Source organism: Ornithorhynchus anatinus, chromosome X1, assembly GCF_004115215.2.
Source record: "Ornithorhynchus anatinus isolate Pmale09 chromosome X1, mOrnAna1.pri.v4, whole genome shotgun sequence".
In the NCBI taxonomy this organism is placed as follows: domain Eukaryota; kingdom Metazoa; phylum Chordata; class Mammalia; order Monotremata; family Ornithorhynchidae; genus Ornithorhynchus; species Ornithorhynchus anatinus.
The window spans coordinates 7,078,575-7,096,408 of record NC_041749.1 but is presented as its reverse complement, the minus strand read 5'-3'; the positions used below and the strand labels follow the sequence as shown (position 1 = coordinate 7,096,408).

The 17,834-nt window shown below is 44.7% G+C and overlaps 1 non-coding gene across 1 annotated transcript; it reads right to left on the bottom strand.

Moving 5' to 3' along the window:
* Window positions 1-17,307: 17,307 nt before the first annotated feature.
* Window positions 17,308-17,445, bottom strand: LOC114807247. The gene has a single exon (XR_003755299.1). It is a non-coding gene; the product is annotated as a small nucleolar RNA SNORA7 (small nucleolar RNA).
* Window positions 17,446-17,834: the final 389 nt, after the last annotated feature.

Sequence of the window (17,834 nt, the reverse complement as noted above, 5' to 3'; positions counted from 1 at the left end):
TCACATTTGTCATCCCCCTCTGTTCTGTAAATTCTTTGGTACCGGTACAGGTAAGTTCTTGCAGGCACTTTAGACGGGGTTCTGCACATTATAAATGCTCAATAAATACCACAGATGGATTGTCATCCGCAATCATGTCTACCAACCTATTGTGCTGTGCTCTGCCAAGTGCATAGTATGGTACTCTATACACAATAAATGATTAATAAATAACATTGATTGATTGACTGCTAGCTGCTGAGTACTTACTCTGTGCAGTGCCCTGGAATAAGTGCTTCGGAGGATACAATCAAATTAATTAATATGCCCAGAAATGTGCAGTCCAGTGGGGGAGATATAGCCACTAAGAAAGCAGCGCGGCATAGTGGAAAGAACACAAGCCTGGGAGCCAAAGGACCTGGGTGCTAATCCCAACACTCCCACTTGCCTACTGCGTGACCTTCCCCAAGTCATTCAACTTCTCTGGGCCTAGTTTCCTCGTCTGTAAAATGGGGATTCCATACTTGTTCTCCTTCCAGTGGATAGAGTACGGGACTGGAAATCACCAGGTCAAGGGTTCTAATCCCAGCTCTGTTGCTTGTCTGCTGTGGTCTTGGGTAAGTCACTTGACTTCTCTGTGCCTCGGTTTCCTCATCTGTAAAATGGGGATGAAGACTGTGAGTCCTCTGTGGGACAGGGACTATATCCAACCCAATTTACTTGTTTCCACCCCAGCGCGTAGCCCAGTGCCTGGCACAGAGTACTCACTTAACAAATACCATCATCATCATTATTATTATTATTATTATTATTATATCTTTTGGGAGCCCCATGTGGGTCAGGGGCATCTTGCATCCATCTCAGTACTTAGTATAGTCTGTTCACTTAGTAAGGACTTAATAGATGCCACAGGTATGGTTAATATCTGACCTGGTTTATGGTTTAGAAAGGAATGAGCAACGTAAGGGTCTCTATCAAGGATACATTTTCATACCTCTTTTGATACATTTCCAGCTCTTTTTTCTCTGGCTCGCTCTTCCGCCTGCATTGTCTGTGCACTTGGATCTACGGATTTGGGACATTTGCTGCTCACCCCACCCTCAATCCTACAACATTCATTCATTCATTAATTCAATCACATTTAAGGAGCACTTACGGGGTGCAGAGCACTGTACTAAGCACTTGGAAAGTTCAATTCAGCAACAAATGGAGACAATCCCTACCAACAATGGGCTGACAGTCTAGAGGGGGGAGACAAACATCAAAACAAGTAAACAGACATCAAAGTTTTAAATATAAATAAATAGAATTATAGATATATACATATAATTAATAAAATGAATAGAGTAATAAATAAGTACATATATACCCAAGTTCTGTGGGGCAGGGAGTAGAGCAGAGGGAGGGAGTTGGGGTGATGGGGAGGGGTGCAGGAGCAGAGATTAAGGGGGGCTTAATCTGGGAAGGTTTATTCATGTACACATCTTTAAATTATATATTATAAATGATTGATATTAATGTCTGTCTCCCCTTCTAGAATGTAAGCTTGCTATGGGTAGGGAATGTCTCCACTAATTCTACTTTTCTGTAATCACCCAAGTACTTAGTGGAGTGGTCAGCAGATAGCAACAGCTCAATAAATACCATTGACCACTAGGTTGATTGATCGACAATCAATATCCAGACTATCAGGAAGAAATTTGATTAAACTGAAAGTAAGCAAATGAAATTCCCCCCTCTCCAAAGTAACACGAAATGGGACGCTAACTATATCAGCAGATGTGTCCCAGCTGATGCTTGTCGGACTGGAAATTTGAAAAAAAATTCCCTACTATACTCCGGTTCTTTGAGGTTTCAACTCTGCTAAACTGTTCATACCATGGACCGGAATGAATCTGTTATAGAGACTCAGTTTTAATCAATCAATAGTACAGCGTTCTACACACAGTAAGTGCTCAATAAATACGATTGAATGAATTTATTAACTGCTTACTTTGTGCAGAGCACTGTACTAAGCTCTCCGTAGACATGTTCCCTGCCCACGATGAGCTTACAGTCTAGAGGGGGAGTTGTATGCTCCCAAATGCTTAGTAAAGTACTACATCTAAAGTAAGGTCTCAATTAATACTATTAATTGTTCCTGTAAAGTGCCCTCAAAATTAAAAAAAAACTCTTACTTTCTCCAAGTGAATATGAGCATTAAAACTGTCTAGATACTGACCTACTAGGGCATGCTGAAATTTTGCTTAGCTTTACAAATATATTTATAAAAACTTTCCTGAAAATAATTACTTAACCTTTGTAGTCCTTTGATGATAGAGGCAAATCCTTAATTGGGCAATTCATTTACATTTTCATTTATTTGAATCCTTTCAGGGTCAGGTTGCTCCTCTATAGTCCTGAGGAAATCCAGGAGGGCCAGAGTTTGGGAGGAGGAATTTAGACTGGCTACTGCTTCATGAGAAATAATCAATAATTCAATTGTATTATTGAGCGCTTACTGCGTGCAGAACACTATACTAAGTGCTTTGGAGAATACAGTACAAAAGAGTTGGTAGGTGCACTCTTTGTCCTGAAAGGAACTTGAAATCCAGGTGGGGAGAGAGACATAAAGCTAAATTACAGCTAGGGGAAGCAGCAGAATATAAGGATACGTACATCAACCAATCATTCCATCAAGCGATCATGTTTATTACTAATAATAGTAATAATTGTATCTATTAAGCGCTTACTAAATTTCAAGCATTGCTTTAAGCACTGGGATATATACAAGGATATAAGGTTGGACACAGTCCCTGTCCCACATGGAACTCATAGTCCAAGTAGGAGGGAGAAGGATTTAATCCCCATTTTATCAATCATACTTGTTGAGCGCTTACTCCTTGCAGAGCACTGTGCTAAGCACTTGGGTGTGTACAGTACAACAGAGTTGGTAGACAGATTACCGGCCCACAACGAGTTTACAGTCTAGAGGATACAGTTATAGTAAGCTAGAGATTCCAGTTGGGGATCCTGAGGCACAGAGAAGTTAAGTGACTTGCCCAAGGTCACACAGCAAACAATTGGCAGAGCCGAGATTAGAACCCACGTTCTCTGACTCCCAGGACCAGGCTCTTTCCACTAGACCACGGTGCTTCTCTAACAGGAGAAGCAGCTTGTTCTAGACAGGAATGCAGCTCTGAGACGAAGAACTCTAAGTAGGTTAGCAAGTGCACGATCCTGGCTTGCGACTTCTGCCGTTTTTTTAATTTATTAGTAATTAAAATTCCCTACCAGATCAAGTTCAGCCGAAGTAAAAAAGCTCAGGCAGCTGTGGCAGAAAATTCCTCCGCTTTTGAGGCCCTCTACATCCATTGCTTTAAATTAGAAAATCACTTGACCTAGTGGAAAGAGCACAGGCCTGGGGGTCGGAAGGCCTTGGGTTCTAATCCCAGCTCCACCACTTGTCTGCTGTGTGACCTCGGGCAAGTCGCTTCCTTTCTCTGGGTCTCAGCTACCTCGTCTGTAAAATGGGGATTAAGACTGTGGGCCCCATGTGGGACAGAGACTGTGTCCAACCTAATTAGCTTGTATCTACCCCGGGGCTTGACACAGAGTAAGCACTTAACAAACATCACCGTTATTAAAGAGCTCAGCACTTCCAGTGCCTCACCTTTCATTCATTCAATCGTATTTATTGAGCACCGTACTAAGCCTTGGGAGAGTACAATACAGCAATAAACAGACACATTCCCTGCCCACAGGGAGTTTACAGTCTAGAATGGGGAAGACAGACACCAATAAAAATAAATACATTATAGCTATGTACTTAAGTGCTGTGCGCCTGGGAGAGGGGAAGAATCAAGGGAGCAAGCAAGTCTCACCTAAGACTACCAGGGTGATGGAGTTTTGCTTTGGTGGATCAGGAGACCCCCCACACACACATAATTCATACTCATGAAGGATGTTGTATTTAAAGGAACTTGCCTTTTTGCACAGATGCAGAGCAATCACAGTGGAAAAAAACATTTGCAGTAGTCAGTGGAGTATCTGCCATCTTGCTTCCCATTTTAAACTGCTCTCAGGGCTTACTGTGTTTTCCCATGCGGCAGTAATTCGTTCTGGGTTATTTGAATATCTCTGTAAATTAAATTCCGCTTCTGTAGGGAAACTCAGTTCTTTGCTCAGAGTGCTTAGCTTCCAAAGACCCAGGGTAATGCTCACCCAGGACATTTTTCCCCTTGCAGCGGTCTTTGATCCTTTGGAAAATGGGGATTTGAGGATAATGGCTTTTTATATGAAGCATCAGACCTCTCAATCAAAACACGAAAGACCTCTAGGTGCACGCGATGCATAATCCATTGCAGTGGGTGAAGAAATAACTGGAAACGAAAGGTGAAGGTTTTGGAGAGGTGAGGGGAGACAGCAATTTTGTAAACAGGCTGCAGTGTGATGTCACATGGTAGGGAGAACAGCACAGAACTGCTTAAAGAGAGAAGCAGTGAAGCAAGTGGAAAGAGCACAGGACTGGCAGTCAGTTATGGGTTCTAATCCTGGCTCAACCGCTTAACTTGCTGGGTGACCTGGGGTAAGTCATTTACCTTTTCTGGGTTTAAGTTTCTCCAGGTGTAAAATGCAAATAGAATATCTATTCTCCCTCCCCTTTAGACTGTGAGCCTCATGTGGGAAAGGGACTGTTGGATCTGATTTTTTGGGAGTATTTTGGGATGATTATGAGGTAACTGAGCCACAAAGAAGCAAAATGACTTGCCCAAGGTCACCCGGCATCAAACAAAAAAACCTCACTATTGACTTTAAAGCACTACACCACCTTGCCAGCCCCTATCTCACCTTCTTTCTCTCCTTCTACAACCCAGCCCACACATTTTGCTCCTCTAGTGCCACTAACCTTCTCACTGGGCCTCCACCTCGCCTAGCTCGCCGCCGACCCCTTGCCCACATCCGAGCACTTAGTACAGTGTTCTGCACACAGAAAGCTCTCAATAAATATGACTGAATGAATGAATGAATCCTGCTTCTGACCTGGAAGGCCCTCCCTCCTCAAATCTGACAGTTACTCTCCCCCTACTTCAGAATTTATTGAAGGTACATCTCCTCCAAGAAGCCTTCGCAGATTAAGGCCCCCCCCTCCCTTTCTTCATCTCCCACTCCCTTCTGTATCGCCCGGACTTGTTCCCTTTGTTCTTCTCTCCTCCCAGCCCAAAAGCACTTATGTCCAGAGCCGTCATTTATATATTTGCATTGAGTCTGTCTCCCCCCTCTAGACTGAAAGCTCGTTATGGGCAGGGAATGTGTCTGTTTATTGTTGTATTGTACTCTCCCAAGCACTTAACACAGTGCTCTGTGTACAGTAAGTGCTCAGTAGAATTGAATAAAAGAATAACAGCAGACAAGGGGTGGGGTCAGAATTAGAATCCAGGTCCTCTGACTCCCAGGCCCAGGCTTTTTCCTCGGTGACTCGGTCAGGAGCACAACTCTTCTTTCACTGGACTCTGGCCTGAAAAGAGACAGGGGATTCTTTACCTCCAGGGTTAGAGATACAGGGTGTAAAGGATGGAAGAGCCTACCCTAAGTAGAGGGAGCAAGGGCCTGGGGTCAGTAGGAAGCGGGTTCTAATGCCGGCTCTGTCACTTGTCTGCTGGGTGACCTTGGGCAACTCACTTCACTTCTCTGGGCTTCAGTTCCCTCATCTGTAAAATGGAGATTAAGACTGTGAACCCCATGTGGAACAGGGGCACTTCCCATGTGGGACAGGGCATAGTGGATGGAGCCCGGGCCTGGGAATCAGAGGTCATGGGTTTTAATCCCTGCTCTGCCACTTGTCTGTTGTGTGACCTTGGGCAAGTCACTTAACTTCTCTGGGTCTCACATCTCATCTGTAAAATGAGGATTGGGATTGTGAGCCCCAGGCAGAATAAGGACTGTCTCAAACCTCATTAGCTTCTATCTACCTCAGTGCTTAGTACAATACCTGGCTTAACAAATGCCATGAGACTAGAAGAATTACTGAGCATTTTTCATATTTTCAGTATTCACTTACATTTCTTGAAGTACCAGTCTGGACAAGGATGTGCCCTCCTGGAGGAAATCCTAGACTTTGTACAATACTTTATTTCATTTTTTTAAATATTTGTTAAACACTTACTGTGTGTCAAGCACTGTTCTGAGTGCTGGGAAAGAGGCAGGTTAATTGATTGGAAGCAGACCCTGCCCCAAATAAGGCTTGCAGTCTATGTAGGAGGGAGAATAGGTTTTGAACCTCCATTTTACAGTTGAGGAAACTGAGACCCAGAGAAGTTAAGTGACTAGCTCAAGGTCACACAGCAGGCAACTGGCAGAGCTGGGATTAGAACTCAAGCCCTCTGGCTCCTAAACCCGTGATCTTTCCTCTGGGCCACTCTGCTTCCCGCTTGCTAATTGTTGCTTGCAAATAATGGGAAAGTGCTAAGTACAATGCTTTGCACAGAGTAAGCAATCAATAAATACGACTGAGTGAATGAATGAAAGAGCACACCTGGCTACAGGGTCCTCTCCAAAACAGGGTGGGAAGTGGGCTGTCATGAAGATACGTAGATAACGTGGATTACATGGATTACATGGGAAATAAACCCCTCCATCTCTATCGGAAGCTCTCCGGGACTGCTCAAATGTGAGCCCCCACCCCCCAGAAACAGAAACTGTATCTAAATCCCAGCTATATATCCTTTGCCAGCACATAGTACAGCACTCTGCACACAGTACGTACTCAATAAATACCATTGATCGATGGACAGATTCAATAAGATCTTTGAAACATATTCTTGAAGCAAAGTGATTTTTTTTATTTCCTTGTTTTCTCCTATCCAAAAGGATGTATTACCTTTTTTAGCTCAAAATTAAGAGAGAAACTGAGAAACCCCTATCACAAGAAGACACACCAAGAAATTTTCACACCTCTAGTTCTATGTGCTCATTGATGGTGCAGAGAACCGACTAAATATCATGCCCTTAGCACTGAGCTTGGATAATTATCTTTGACTAGATTCAACCCCATGTATGAGTCTGCAAGAATTAAACAGTAAATGTTAAGACCTCAAATCACATGACTGAGCCTAGCTCCAGAGGTAGATCCCTTATTTCCACAAAAGAGAAACACTTTGAGGATGACTAACATTAGAGTAGATGAAAAATGCCACTGGTTAAGATGAATGTACCGTGCTATCTGCTTTTTGAATTCCCCATTTGAAACACGGAACCCATGTCCTTTTTTTCAAAATGGGGTAGATGCATCTTAGATGAAAAGAACAAAGGGAGAAAAATGAGATCACTGAAGAATTTTAAAATGTCAAAAGATCGGGAGACATTCCTATATGCCTGGAGACTCTAAAGCAAACACTAAGAACTTTGGCTAGTTTGAGCTCTACAGTCTCAATATTTATGTATTTGATTTATTTAAAACATTTGCGATGCGCTGGGGCCTCTCGGAGATTTGCTTTCCATTCGAAAGTGGCCTGAAGGCTGGTTTCCTGCTCCGTCCCCAGAGGTAAGCGGGCAGGGATGGTGTAGGAGCTAAGGAGGAGAGACAGACCTTGCGGCTCTGGGGAAGAGTAGTACTGGATTCTGCCTCTTTTGGTGAAATACAACTTGCACATTCCCCCGACTCTGCAGGGGAGGAGGAGGGGATTGATGTGTTCCAAATGGTAGTGTTGACTAGAGGGAAGCAGCATGGCCTAGTAGATGGAGCACGGGCCTGGGAGTCAGAAGGACCTGGGTTCTAATCCCGGCTCCGCCGCCTGTCCCCTGGATGACCTTGGCCAAGTCACTTCACTTCTCCGTGCCCCGGTTACCTCATCTGTAAAATGGGGATTAAGACTGTGAGCCCCATGTGGGACAGGGATTGTGTCCATCCCTCTTTGCTTATATGCACCCAGGGCTTAGTACAGTGCCTGGCACACAGTAAATTCTTATCAATTCCCACAATTATTACTATTACTAGGCCAGAGCTGGGGATACACGGGGTCCAGTAATATGCTGGCCTGCTTTCCCTTTAAGATTAATACAATTTTTTCCAATTTATTGCTCAGGAAATAGCATCACCTGATTCGTTCGATTGAATGGTTCGACCCGAAGCTCACAGAAGGGGCTACCAAGTGAGTCATAGAGCCAACAGGCTGACTGCAATCTGAACCAGCTCCGGCTAACCTCAGCTTGGCGCCGAGCCTGAGCTGGTCTGACTTCAGGAAAGAGTCAGATTCAGGTCACAAGCTTAAGCCACCTTACCTACCCTGCTGCTGCATAATAAGCAATAAACTGCTCTTCTAGATGATAACCGACCGGCATTATGGCTGTCCATTTACGGGGAAAAAGAATGTCCAGAAAACTGAAGAATCGTGAAAGAGCGCTGAATTTGACTTCAGTTGTCTTCCTTACAGAATCGGCTTAACTCTAAAAGTTCATTCATTCATTCAATCGTATATTTTTGTATTTCAGGCATGGAGAACGGTCCCATGTGGGTGAAAAAGGCGAGACAAACCGCCAGCTGACCTCCATCTCCCGTAAAATTATCTGAATGCACAGAAGACGCTGACCTATCCGGAATAAAAGCGGCAGACTCTCAAGGTCATCCTTTGAAACTCTTCTTTCCCTTGACTTCCACCCAAACAAGCTACTGCCTCTCACTCTTCCTATCTGAAGGACCCTGATATAAAAGACAAGAAAACAAACAGAGAGCAAGGCCAGCCCTTTTGTCAGGTAATGTCCCAGGGAAAAATGGATGACTAGGAGCAAACTAATTACTCAGCGTGTTGCTGGATGGCTCTGTCCTCGGCATTCAATTTCATCCTAAAAACGTTCAAAATGATGGTATTTATTGAGCGCTCATCATGTACAACGCACCATACTAAGTGCTTGGGAGAGTATAGTGCAACAGAGTGGGTAGACGAGATCCCAGCCCACAAATTAAAATAAATTAGATATGTACATAAGCGACGTGGGGCTGAAGGTGGGATGAATATCAAGTACTTAAAGGGTGCAGATCCAATTACACAAATGCAGAAGGGAGATGGATAGGGGGAAAGAGGGCTTAATCAAGAAAGGCCTCTTGGAGGAGATGGGATTTTAATAAGAGGGTAGTGATGATCCGTTGGATGTGAAGGAGGCTGGAAGGGGACGGCAGCAAGATAGGCAAGATCGAGGTACAGTGAGTAGGTTGGTGTGGGAGCAGTGAAGCGTGTGAGTTGGGTTGTGGAAGGAAATCAGAGAAGGAAGATAGACCTCCTTTGGACTGTAAACTCATGTTTTAGACTGGAAGCTCATTGTGGGTAGGGAATAATGTGACATACTCTCCCAAGCACTTAGTACTAAGAACGCACACTAAGCACTCAACAAATACCACCGATTGATGGATTGGGAGGGGGTGAGCTGATCGAGTGCTTTAAAGCCAACGGTAAGGAGTTTCTGTACGATGTGGAGGTGGGAGGGTCACCACTAGAGATTCTTGAGGAGTGGGGAGATGTAGACTGAACTTCTAATTTTTTTTAATGATCTGAGCATCAGAATGCAGAATGGAGCGATAGGAGGCAGGGAAGTCAGCTAAGAGGCTGATGCGGTAGTCAAGATGGGATATGATAAGTGCTTGGGTTAGAGTGGTAACAGTTCAGATGGAGAGGAAAGAGCAGATTTTAGAGACAATGTGAAGGTGGAATCGACAGGATTTGGAGCCAGATTGAATACGTGGGTTGAATGAGAGAGAGGAGTAGACAATAATAGCGAGGTTACAAGTTCACAGGACAGAGAGATCAGTAGTGTTTGACTGTGGGCAAGTCACTTAACTTCTCTGTGCCTCAGTTCCCTCATCTGTAAAATGGGGATTAAGACTGTGAGCCCCACGTGGGACAACCTGATTCCCCTGTGTCTACCCCAGCGCTTAGAACAGTGCTCGGCACATAGTAAGCGCTTAACAAATACCAAATACAAATACAAATAGTGTTGCCTACAGTCACGGGAAAGACAGGGGGAGGACAGGGTTTGGGTTGGAGGATGAGGAGTTCTATTTTGGACGTGTTAAGTTTGAAGTGCTGGCGGGATCTCCAAATAGAGATGTCCTGAAGGCGGGAGGAAATTAGAAGATTGCAGAGGAGAGAGGTCAGGACTGGGGAGGTGGACTGGGGAATCATCCACGTAGAGATGATAATGGAAGTCGAGGGAGGGAATGTGTTCTCCAAGGGAGTGAGTGCAGCTGGAGAATAGGACGAGTCCCAGAACTGAACTCTGAGAGACTTTGAGGTACTTGGAGAGGTAGAGGAAGAGCCAGTGAAAGAGATGGAGAAGGAGCGGCTAAAGGGGGAGGAGGAAAACCAGAGAGAGGACAGTGCCCCTGGAATCAGCAGGGAATTCATTCATTCATTCATTCATTCAATAGTATTTATTGAGCGCTTACTATGGGCAGAGCACTGTACTAAGTGCTTGGAATGTACAAATCGGCAACAGATAGAGACAGTCCCTGCCCTCTGACGGGCTTACAGTCTAATCGGGGGAGACGGGCAGACGAGAACAGTGGCAATAAATAGAGTCAAGGGGAAGAACATCTCATAAAAACAATGGCAAATAAATAGAATCAGGGTGATGTACATCTCATTAAACAAAATAAACAAAATAAATAGGGTGATGAAGATATATACAGTTGAGCGGACGAGTACAGTGCTGAGGGGGTGGGATGGGAGAGGGGGAGGAGGAGAGGGAAAGGGGGGAGAAGAGGGTTTAGCTGTGGAGAGGTGAAGGGGGAGGGTAGAGGGCACAGAGGGAAAAAGGAGGGAGCTCAGTCTGGGAAGGCCTCTTGGAGAAGGTGAGCTTTAAGTAGGGATTTGAAGAGGGGAATCCAAAGTGAACTGGACTGGAAGCTTAAAATAATAATAGTATGTGTTAATCACACACTATGTTAATCACAGTCCAAGAGGTAGGGAGGACAGGTGTTTAATCCTCAATTTACAGAAGACTGACCTGAGACACAGAGAGTTAGTCAATCATATTTATTAAGTGCTTACTGTGTGCAGAGTAATAATAATAATAATGTTGGTATTTGTTAAGTGCTTACTATATGCCAAGCACTGTTTTAAACGCTGGGTAGATACAAGGTAATCAGGTTGTCCCACATAGGGCTCACAGTCTCCATCTCCATTTTACAGATGAGGTATCCGAGGCATGGAGAAGTTAAGTGACTGGCCCAAGGTCACGCAGCTGACAAGCGGCAGAGCCGGGATTGGAGCACTGTACTAAGCACTTGGGAGAGTTCAGTAGAACAGATTCCCAGCCCACAATGAGCTTATGGTCTTGAGGGGGAGACAGATATTAATATAAATAAATTACAGATATGTACATATATGTGTTACGGGCCTGGGAGACGGGATGAATTAAGAGAGCAAGTCTGGGTGACGCAGCAGGAAGTTGAAGAGGGCTTGCTCAGGGAAGGCCTCTTGGGAGAGATGTGCCTTCAAAAATATGGGAAGCAGCATGGCTCAGTGGAAAGAGCCTGGGCTTGGGAGTCAGGGGTCATGGGTTCGAATCCCAGCTCTGCCACTTGTCAGTTGGCCGACTGTGGGCGAGTCACTTAACTTCTCTGTGTCTCAGTCACCTCATCTGTATAATGGGGATTAAGACTGTGAGCCTCACGTGGGACAAGCTGATGGCCCTGTATCTACCCCAGCGCTTAGAACAGTGCTCTGCACATAGTAAGCGCTTAACAAATACCAACATTAGTATAAGGCTTTGAAGTCGGGGACAGTGATTGCGTGTCGAATATGAGATGGGAGGGTTTTCCAGGCCAGAGGCAAGATAAGGGTGAGAAGTCGGTGGCGAAATAGACTTGATCGAGGTACAGTGAGAAGATCGGCATTAGAGGAGCAAAACGTGTGGGCTGGGTTGTAGTAGGTGAGTAGTGAGGTGAGGTAAGAGAGCCCAAGGAGATTGTGTGCTTTAAAACCAATGGTGAGGAATTTCTGTTTGATACCGAGGTGGATGGGCAACCACTGGAGATTCTTGAGGAGTGGAGAAACATGGCCTGAATGTTTTTCTAGAACAATGATCCGGGCAGTAGAGTGAAGTATGGACTGGAGTGGGGAGAGACAGGAGGCAGGGAGATCGGCAAGGAGGCTGATGCAGTAATCAAGGAGGGATAGGATGAGTGATTGGATTAATTTGGTAGCGCTCAGTGACTTGCTCAGGTTGACATAACTGATGAGAGGTGAAGCTGGAATGAGAACCCAGGATTCCTGACTCTCAGGCCTGGGCTCTTTCTGCTAGGAAGCACTGCTTCTCACTCCTTCCTCTCTAGTGAAACTGCCACAACCCTGATCCAAAGGCTTGTCGTATCCTGACTTGGCTCCAGCATTGGGCCACGTCCTCCCGAGGTCCCGGAACGCCCTCCCTCCTCACCTCCGCCAAACTGATTCTCTTCCCCTCTTCAAAACCCTACTTAAAACTCGCCTCCTCCAAGAGGCCTTCCCAGACTGAGCTCCCCTTCTCCTTCTACTCCCTCTACCGCCCCCCCTTCACCTCTCCTCAGCTTAACCCTCTTTTCCCCCATTTCCCTCTGCTCCTCCCCCTCTCCCTTCCCATCCCCTCGGCACTGTACTCGTCCGCTCGACTGTATATATTTTCATCACCCTATTTATTTTGTTAATGAAATGTACATCGTCTCGATTCTATTTAGTCGCCATTGTTCTTATGAGATGTTCTTCCCCTCGACTCTATTTATTGCCGTTGTTCTCGTCTGTCCGTCTCCCCCGATTAGACCGTAAGCCCGTCAAAGGGCAGGGACCGTCTCTATCTGTCGCCGACTTGTTCATTCCAACCGCTTAGTACAGCTTGGAATGAATGAATGAATGAATGAATGAATTAACCTCCTCTCTATCCTCTCTGGATAGAGCACGGGCCCGGGAGTCAGAAGGACCTGAGTTCCAATGCCGGCTCTGCCAAATATCCGCTGTATGACCTTGGGAAAGTTGCTTCACTTCTCTGGGCCTTGGCTACCTCATCTGTAAAATGGGGATTAAGAGTGTGAGCCCCATGTGGGACAGTGACTGGGTCCAACCTGATTAACGTGTTTAGAACGGTGATTGGTACGAAATAAGCACTTAACTAGTACAATAATAATAATAATAAATGAAAACTGAACCCCATCTGCTAGAAACCTGAAAAATTAAAGGAGTGTGTCAGAGTGAGTTCTTGGCAATGGACTGTCATTTGCAGAGGTGCAAAGTTTCCAGTGAGCCATCCCCGGAGAGCACGAGTTCATCATGTCCTGTTAACCAGGAAGCTCCTTTGAAAAGGCCAAGGATCACTGATTAGTGGGGAGGGGTTGTGAATCTTGATTGTTTAGAGCTGGTAAGGAATGATCTGGAAGGAAAAATTCACCTGGTCAAAGTTTAGAATTGCAATAAACTACTGTCTCTGCCTATCTGTGTTAACAAATACCATAATTATTAACAATGCGTTCACACGATATTTTCAGAGTGGTACAGAGAGAGTTTCATGTGAAAGTCCCTTTATCAGATGACAGCTCTGTGGAGATTCTCTAGTGATTCTTCTAAAGATCTAGAATAGAGGTATGCGAAATAGTGGGGTAGTGGGAAGCAGCACGGCCTAGTAATAATAATGTTGATATTTGTTAAGCACTTACTATGTGCCGAGCACTGTTCTGAGCGCTGGGGTAGATACAGGGTAATCAGGTTGTCCCACGTGAGGCTCACAGTTAATCCCCATTTTACCGATGAGGTAACTGAGGCACAGAGAATAATGTTGGTATTTGTTAAGCGCTTACTATGTGCAGAGCACTGTTCTGAGCGCTGGGGTAGATACAGGGTAATCAGGTTGTCCCATGTGAGGCTCACAGTTAATCCCCATTTTACAGATGAGGGAACTGAGGCACAGAGAAGTGAAGTGACTTGCCCACAGTCACCCAGCTGACAAGTGGCAGAGCTGGGATTCAAACTCATGACCTCTGACTCCCAAGCCCGGGCTCTTTCCACTGAGCCACGCTGCTTCTCTTAGTGGATAAAGCGCTGGACTGGAAGTCAGAAGGACCTGGGTTCTAATCCCAGCTCTGCCACTTGTCTGCTGGGTGACCTTGGGCAAGTCACTTTATTTCTCTGGCCTCAATGACCTCATCTGTAAAACAGGAATTAAGATTGTGAGTCCCATGTGGGACAGGGACTGTGTCCAAACTGATTAGCTTTTATCTACCCCAGCGCTTAGTACAGTGCCTGGCACATAGTAAGTGCTTCACAAATACCATAAAAATGAATAAATTAATTCAATGGTGGAGTTTAGATAGGCAGGAAAAAGATCTTGGAAAATTGAAATAAACTTTTTGTTAGTGAAATAGGGGAAGGTGAGGAAAGGAAAGAGGAAGAGGAGGAAGAAGAGAAAGAGAAGGAAGGAGGGAGTGTGCTCTAGTGGAAATAACAGTCTCGGTACTCAGAGGCTCTTTATTTACAATTCTGGCTCTGCCATCTGCCTGCGCTGTGACATGTACTCCAGTTTCGTCTGTACAACAGGGACCAAACATCTGTTCTTCCTCCACCTTAGACTGGGAGAGCGTAATAATAACAATAATAATAATAATGTTGGTATTTGTTAAGCGCTTACTATGTGCAGAGCACTGTTCTAAGCTCTGGGGTAGATACAGGGTAATCAGGTTGTCCCACGTGAGGCTCACAGTCTTCAGCCCCATTTTGCAGATGACAGAACTGAGGCACAGAGAAGTGAAGTGACTTGCCCACAGTCACACAGCTGACAAGTGGCAGAGCCGGAATTCGTACACATGATCTCTGATTCCCAAGCCCGGGCTCTTTCCTCTGAGCCACGCTGCTTCTCTGTGTCTGTGACTGTGTCTGACCTGCTCTCCTGTGCCTACCACCATGCTTGGCACACAGTAAGCTTTTCACAAATACCACAACTATTATTATGATGAGGAAGGTAAAAAGACGTAGTGGGGAGAGAAGAAGTCTGTGGGCACAAGGAGAGCGGTAGGTTGCAGTGGGATGGGAAAAAGAAAGAAAATTAATCAGCTTCCATCCACGCATCTCCAATTAATCCCCCACAAATTTGGCAGGGGTTGAATGCCAAACGATTTCCTGGGTCTAATTGCCACAGAAGTTTCTACATCATGAATAGGTTAATGGTTTTCTGTCAAACGCCCTCCTTAAGAGAGTTTTGAACATTTTTCTCACAGGTATGTTACTGTGTACCTCTTCTCACAAACTAATCCATCCATACAAGGCAAAAAGCTCTCATGGAAGAAAATATCATTCTTGAGATCAAGACAGGAAAAATGAATATAGCAGGTATTTTGATATCAGGGAGAAATTGTTAGGGAGGCAGGGGGCCTCGTGTAAAGAGCATGGTCTGGGAGTCAGGAGACCTGAATTCTAGTTCCAGCTCTGCACCTGGCCTGCTGTGTGACCTTGGGCAGGTCACTTTGGCTTCTCTGTGGCTTAATTTCCTCATCTGCAAAATGAGGATAAACATCTGTTTTCCCTCCATCTTCATCAGTGAGCCTATTGTCGTCAGGGACTGCTTCTGATCCAGTTGTACGATCAATCAATCAATCACATTTACTGAGCGCTTACTGTGAGCACGGCAGTGTAATAAGCACTTGGGGGAATACGATACAACAGAATCAGTAAACGCATTCCCAGCCCACTACGGGCTCATATCAGTCAATCATATTTATTTAGCACATACTTTGTGCAGAGCACTGTACTAAGCACTTGGGAGACTACAATATAGCAGAGTTGGTAGACATGTACTCTGCCCACAACAAGCTTACAGTCTAGAGGGAGAGACAGACATTAATATAAATGAATTACAGATAGGTACATAAGTGCTGTGGGGCTGATGAAGGGATGAAAAAAAGAAGCAAATCCAAGATCAAGGGCAAAGCAGAAGGAACATTTAGCACATAGAAATCGCTTAATATATACCACAATAATGTCGTTTTCTCTCTGTTCCCTCAGGTAGCTGTCTGGATCGACACTTCACCAAGACGAGTGGAAAGTTGGCAATTCTCAGGTTGATTTACCCCATGAAGAGACCAGGTACAGCTAATCAAAGCCCCTTATGAAATTTTTGCTTTGAATGATGTAATTGACCTGTCTCCTTAGATCAAACAAATTGGGTAATTCTCAAATTGCCTCTTCCCGTGGCAGGTTTAAGTCTTGGCAACAAAGACAACTAAGATCTGATGGTTTCATATAAAAAAGTTTTTACCATAATTGAAATTTGACTTTTAAACCGATGTTAACTTTTTCGATGGAAATGAGGTTATCCTCCAAACATCTGTACTGAGCTTCTTCACCTTGTGCTATACTAATGGATGGAAATGAACTTGCCAATGAAACTTTCTATTTTTAAAATTTTCTATTTTTTGTACTGGTTTGCCCTGTTGAAAAGTCCTCTAACTCCAGCAGGGCAACCCCTGAAGCATCCAGACACAGTAGGAAACAGAGAATGAGTAAACCTCAAACAGGGAAGTAAAAAAAAAAAAATCAATCAGTAATTCTCAATTTTAATTGTGTAAATGATAAAAACCCTCTGGTTCCAAACACATATTTGCTTTCCAGTTATAGGAGTTAGCTTTTAAAGATTCTGTTTCATTCACAGTAAGGGAAGAGAACCAAAATTTTAGGGCACATTTTAAAATCTCAACTACTACTAAATGGATGTTTTTTCTCTTCATTTCTGCTTGCCAGTTTTCCGTGTTTATTAGGAGCTTTTTGTTTGTGACCTGACTTGTTAAGCGCTTATTAACAGTGCTCTGCACACAATAAGAGCTCAACAAATGCAACTGAATGAATGATGTCATGGCGGAATGATGTCCAGCATACTGGTGTTTAAATCTGTTTCCAGGCGAGGGCCTCAGGGCCTCTGTCTCCTGTGATCTAGGTAGGTTGTTTGCTGGCTTCTCAGACATCTGCCCCAAGTCATACCTCTGAGATTGGAGCCATATTATCTTTTAAATCCAAGATTAGGTGCTCAACATGGGAAAAACAGAATGGTCTAGTGGAAAGAGCGTGGGTTTGGGGAGCAAAGAGGAGGAGACAGACATTAATATGACATTATCTTGTCTTGTCTTTTGCCGTCGAGTCGTTTCCGACCCATAGCGATACCACGGACACATCACTCCCAGAACGCCCCGCTCTCCATCTGCAATCGTTCTGGTAGTGGATCCACAGAGTTTTCTTGGGAAAAATCTGGAAGTGATTTGCCGTTGCCACCTTCTGCAATTGTAAACTTGAGTCTCTACCCTCGACTCTTTCCCCTACTACTGCTGCCCAGCACGGGTGAGTTTTGACTTGTAGCAGATAGCCTTCTACTCACTAGCCACTGGCCAAGCTAGGAATGGAATGGATGGGCCTCGGCTTGACCCTCCCTCCCGTAGTTAAGACTGGTAGAGTCCTGGAAACTCTCCAGATGCGACCCTGAGAGGGGAAATATGACATTAGGGCCAAGGAAATTCAACTCCATGGAGTGAGATAAGCTCTCAACAAAACCATATTCAGGCAATCAGTTGTAAGTATTGAGCACTTACTATATGCAGCACACTGTACTAAGCTCTTGGGAGAGCACAGTGTAACGTGGTTGGTACACAAGCTTCCCTGTTTACAAGGAGCTTATAGTCTAGAGGGGGAGACAGACCTTGATATAAATAAATAAAATATGTACAAGAGTGCTGTGGAGATGAGGGTGGGAGAAATATGGAGAGCAAATCCAAGCACAAGGGTGATGCAGAAGGGAGTAGGGGAAGAGGAAACGAGGGCTTAGTGCAGAAGATGTACTTTTAATAAGACTTTGAAGATGGGGAGAGTGATCGTCTGTCA